This window comes from Piliocolobus tephrosceles, chromosome 3 (assembly GCF_002776525.5).
Source record: "Piliocolobus tephrosceles isolate RC106 chromosome 3, ASM277652v3, whole genome shotgun sequence".
Taxonomy (NCBI): domain Eukaryota; kingdom Metazoa; phylum Chordata; class Mammalia; order Primates; family Cercopithecidae; genus Piliocolobus; species Piliocolobus tephrosceles.
In genome coordinates, this window is record NC_045436.1 from 77,087,115 (window position 1) to 77,093,140 (window position 6,026).

The following is a 6,026-nucleotide window of genomic DNA, read 5'->3' on the forward strand; positions in this document are numbered from 1 at the left end:
CCTTGCTCCTGATCTTAAAAGAAAAGTATTCAGTGTTTCACCATTAAGTATAAGGTTAGCTCTAGTGAGTTTTTTTGTTTGTTTCACAGGTGGTCATTATCAAGTTAAGAAAGATTTTCTATTTAGTTTTTGAGATTTTTTTATTATGAATGAATGTTGAATTTTGTCTAATTATATATATATATATATATAGATATATATATATATATATATATATCAAAGCCTGTTCATTTGGTAGATAATATTTTTGCATATTGAACAATTATTGAATCACTAAAGCAAATATCACTTGATAATGATACATAATTCTTTCTATATATTGCTAGATTTTATTTGTAAATACTTGTAAAGACTGGATCCATTTTCATGAGGAATACTGGTCTATAGTTTACTTTCTTTTTCTTTTTCTTTTTCTTTTTTTTTTTTTCCTTTTCTTTTCTAATGCTGCCATTATCTGGTTTTGGTATCAGGGTAATACCAGCTTCATAAAATGAATTGGGAAGTATTTTCACCTTTTCTATTTTCTGGAAGATATTGTGTAGAAATAGTGCTAATTCTTCTTTAAACTTTGATCAAATTCTTCAGTTAAACATCTAAGCATGGAGATTTCTTTGGGGGGAATTTTAAAATGTTGAATTATATTTCCTTATTGGTTATAGGTCTCTGAGAGGAGAGAGATCTTAAACAGTTTTTCTTCCGCTCTCCTACCACAACAACAATCAACACAGAAGACTTCTGGGACCAAATGTGTATGTGTGTGCTGTGGGTGGGTAGGGTTCTCCACATACCAAGCAAACAATTAATTCTGCAGCACACACCAGCTGGTTGTCCTCTAATTCCATTCCGACAACATCTACCTGAGGATAGCATCAGCTCTCACAGGTTGAGGGCTCAGTCCCCAAGACTGCCCCTCCCACACTTCCAATGCCAATTGCAAGCCTTAGGTTGTTTTACGTGTGCTCCTCATTTACCAGCTCTAAATTAAGGATCCCATGACCTTCTCCTTGGATCTGATTAGTTTGCCAGAGTGGCTCACAGAACTCAGGGAAACTTACACTTGCCAGTTTGTTACGAAGGATACTACAAAGGATACAGATAGAGATGCATAGGGTGAGGTATGGGAAGAAGTGTAGTGCTTCCATGCCCTCCTCAGGCACAGCACCCTCCATGAACTCTATGAGTTCAGCTATCTAGAAGCTCTCTGAATTCTGTCCTCTTGGGCCTGTTATGGATACTTCAATGGATAGGCATGAGTGACCACTATGTAGAAACGTGACTGGACAAAAAGGTTATACTAATAGACCAAGTGGGGTAGCCTAGCAAGATCTGTCTGTTCAGATTCTTCTTGGCCTCTCTGTGCAGCATTCCTTCCTGCAGGGTATAGGATAGAACCTCTTCTCAAATGAGGATCTTACGACCCACAATCTGATGATAGTCTTGCCTTGGGCTGCTGAAAGGAGGGCAGGAGAAGATCACAGAGAAAGATTCTGCTTCCAAAAGCTTGCTTCTAAGGCCTAACATGCCCCAACATTATAACAAAGAGTAATAAGGGCAATGGAAGTGTGAGCCGGGAATCGTGGACAAAAACCTGTGAGCGTGTGTGTGTGTGTGTGTGTATAAACACATACATATATACACATATACACATATATACATATATAATATATATACATATACATATACACACATATATAATGATAGGGCTATACTGCTCTAGTTGTGTCACACAAATTTTAATAAGTTGCTTAAATTTTTATTCAGTTCCATGTATTATCTTGCCTAGTCTTCTTTGACCCATTGATTATTGAGAGGCATATTTAAATTCCACATGTTTGGAATTTTTTCGTTTGATTTTTTGTTATTAATTTCCGGTTTGATTCCATTGGGGTCAGAGAACATACTCTGTAAGATCTGTATGATATCAATTCTCTTAAATTTGTTAAGGTCTTTTATGGGCCACATATTTCTCAATTGCCAGCATCTTCTGCTCCAAGTCTTAGATATAAGAGGCAAAAAGGAAACCAAGGGTACTCACCACTGTGTTGTTTCTCAGTCCTGAGGTCCCTGGCTTGTCTGTCTTTTTCTACTCCAGCGTCTCAGAAGTGAAAGTGAGGCTTTGTTTTATCCACCACTGTTGCTGATTTTCACTATTTTTTATATATTACTGTCATATTATGAGTACTGACATCGATTAAGGAATGAGAAACGTTTGTGAAATCATCAAATCAGTCTTTTAAGGCCTCTGTTACACTCTGAAAAAGGTGAAGAAAATAACATTAGATTGATCTATTGCTTTTCTCCCAACTTTCCTGAATCTTCTATTGCCTCTCATCATCTCCTTGAAATTCCCACTAATTTCCCAATTCTCCTTCAAACAGTTTTATCAATGGCATTTAGTGAGCTACCTGGTGGTAGAGAGTGCTGGTGGTTGCGGTAGGGAGGAGGTAAAATGTGTGTGTGTAGGTGTGTTAGCTTAATATATTCCTATAGAAATTTCATATGTATTAATAATAAATAATGAACTGGACAAAAAATCACACCATAAGAAAGTGTGAGTTGACAGTAAATTACAGGAAAGGTTAAGGACTAGAAGTACAAGTGATTGAAAAAATCATAAAGAGAAATACAGATAAATGTTACTAGTGTTAAAAATATCTGACTGCTACAAAAAAGAGCACACAGAATTAAAAGCAAATGCACACCTATGTATATATGTATATATAGGACATATAATTAATTATGAGATCAGTAAGATTTGAAGAAACAATTCACAAAACAGGAAGTATGCATACCTAATCATTAAATTACCAAACCATTAAAGTGCTAAAAGTAGAATTAATGATTATTCAGACATAAACCACTGAATATTTATTGTGTCACATACACACTGTATATCAGATCAAAATTTAAATTAGGCTTATTTGATAGAATTTCTTTTACAACAATAATACAAGAAATTCCTTTAGGACAAGAAATATCTGTGTAGGTTCTCATAGCTGAGGACCACGTACTAGCTGTAGGTCCAGGGAAAATACTGTCTTCGAAGCTCAGTTTCTTTATAAAATAAATAGATTAATATCTATTTCATATGGTTATTATGAAAACTAAATGGAAAATACATAAAAGGAGTTAGCACATTCCCTGGCATGTAGTAACCACTAAATAACTATTGGCTAAATTATTGTGTGTAGTTTATTATTTATTAATAAACAGAAATTTTATTGGGCAGTCAATGAAGAAACATGAATTTGGGTTCTACTAATATTCCTGCAATAGATTTAATATCTGCACCTTAGAACATCCCATTTTAATGATGATAATTACACTTAAAAATATGCTTTATATCCAAAAATATATCCTTATTATTTTGTTCAGAATTCTCCAGTAATTCAGATGAAATAGGCAGAAGTAGCAATTTGAAAGATGCAGAAGATTCTAAATTGGTACTATCATAATATGATATGAATCTAGTGTTCTTTTGTCTGGGCTTCCTAGTTTTATGTAGGGTAACTAGTGACTGAATGTGAATTAAAATAATTAAATTAGAATATAATGAAGTAAATTGCCATGAAGTACAGGAGAAGCTGATGACATCATAGTCTCAAAACATCCCCAAAAGTCAAAAATGCTTTATTCATTTTTTTCTGTCACCAGGGAGCATTGACAACCTTAATGACATCTAGGTTTATTTCCAGCCAGTGGATTTTGGACAGGGTTGAAAGTTTTTTGTTCGAATGGTTCACAACCCCAGTTAGAAACAAAATTAGCCACTATCACGGGATGGATGATTATTTTCACAGAAGACTTCTTCTGAGTATATTTGAATTGCAAATATGAAAACCCCTAAAGAAAATGAAGGCACAAAAAGAAATAGTGCAAGTTTCCTTAAAAGTAAGTCATTATCAAGCAATTAGTGTTGTAATAAGCTCCCATTTCTTAGTTTGGAATATTTTGTTCAACATTGGAAATATAATTATGATAAAGGTTGAAGACACAGTACAGTACTTACATGTTAACCATTTATAAACATTTTGTCTCTAATGACAGACAGGAGAGCATGTAATTACATTCAGCGTTTCCAGAAAGACTGACTATTTGCCAAACAGCACTCCATTTGATTGCCTTTAAAGTGCAATCCTAGGTTGTTAAAGTGAAAATAGGATTTTTGGTTGCAGGTAATTAACTTCCCCCTCATGCCCCCCACTATTCTTTTCTTAGCTCTTAATGAAGGGCTTTTGAAGTCTTCATTAACAATAGGTATTTGTCAATGCCAAAAATATATAAAAACAGAGCCCCAAACCCTTCAAATAACCTTTTTCTCTGTCATTCTGTGTAAAATCTTTGAAATAACTAATGATGTCCTGAAAGGTGCAATGGGCAAAGCTCACAGACTGAAATGAGGCAAGTCAACAAGCAGGATGGGAGAAGACAGTCAAAGAAAGGAAAGTAATACCCAACTGAAGGAGGATAGAGAGGAATTATTTGAAATATAGATTCTTTCAGCAAAGGCTCCTTCTTCAAAGCTTTTTGGAAAAAAAATATATACTGCAAAAAAAAGTATGAAGTATAAGGATAAGTAAAAAAATTTAAAAGCATATTTTGAAATCCATACATGATCATAGGAGTTCATTGTGGACTGTGAATGGGTCCATATATTTGGTGGCATCTGCCTTTAACTAGGAATAAGGCCAAAATCAGTCACAGAGTTGGTCTGCTCCATTTGTCTCGGAGATCACTAGATATATTTCTAGCACTTCTTTTTCTCCTAAGAGTCTAGCATTTATAGTATCTATTCAAAGAGAACTCACAAGTACAGCATTTCATGAGCTATTGATAAGCTGTCTGAATCATGCGCCATTGTGCCACAGATTTCCTCAAGCCCTTTTCTTTATTAAGGTTCATGAACAGACTGTGAATTCCTGATCTGCCTTTGTTGTGTCTCCTCTGTCCAGTTTCTACAGGGTCTTATTTGAGATTAGTCTGCTTAGAGCTCATAATGAGCTCTCTAATGTTGATACATTTTGGGGTCTCATATTCTTATATCTTTTTCTGAACATTCAGAATAAAGAGAGCTAGTATTAATGGAAAACATACTATGTGTAGTAACATCGTTTTCTCACTTTAACCTTCCAGTACTTGTGAGGATAGAGAGATACTTTTTTTTTTTTATTATTATTATACTTTAAGTTCTAGGGTACATGTGCATAACGTGCAGGTTACATATGTATACATGTGCCATGTTGGTGTGCTGCACCCATCAACTCGTCAGCACCCATCAATTCATCATTTATATCAGGTATAACTCCCCAATGCAATCCCTCCCCCCTCCCCCCTCCCCATGATAGGCCCCAGTGTGTGAGGTTCCCCTTCCCGAGTCCAAGTGAGCTCATTGTTCAGTTCCCACCTATGAGTGAGAACATGCGGTGTTTGGTTTTCTCTTCTTGTGATAATTTGCTAAGAATGATGGTTTCCAGCTGCATCCATGTCTCTACAAAGGACGCAAACTCATCCTTTTTTATGGCTGCATAGTATTCCATGGTGTATATGTGCCACATTTTCTTAATCCAGTCTGTCACTGATGGACATTTGGGTTGATTCCAAGTCTTTGCTATTGTGAATAGTGCCGCAATAAACATACGTGTGCATGTGTCTTTGTAGTAGCATAATTTATAATCCTTTGGGTATATACCCAGTAGTGGGATGGCTGGGTCATATGGTACATCTAGTTCTAGATCCTTGAGGAATCGCCATACTGTTTTCCATAATGGTTGAACTAGTTTACAATCCCACCAACAGTGTAAAAGTGTTCCTATTTCTCCACATCCTCTCCAACACCTATTGTTTCCTGATTTTTTAATGATTGCCATTCTAACTGGTGTGAGATGGTATCTCATTGTGGTTTTGATTTGCATTTCTCTGATGGCCAGTGATGATGAGCATTTTTTCATGTGTCTGTTGGCTGTATGAATGTCTTCTTTTGAGAAATGTCTGTTCATATCCTTTCCCCACTTTTGGATGGGGTTGTT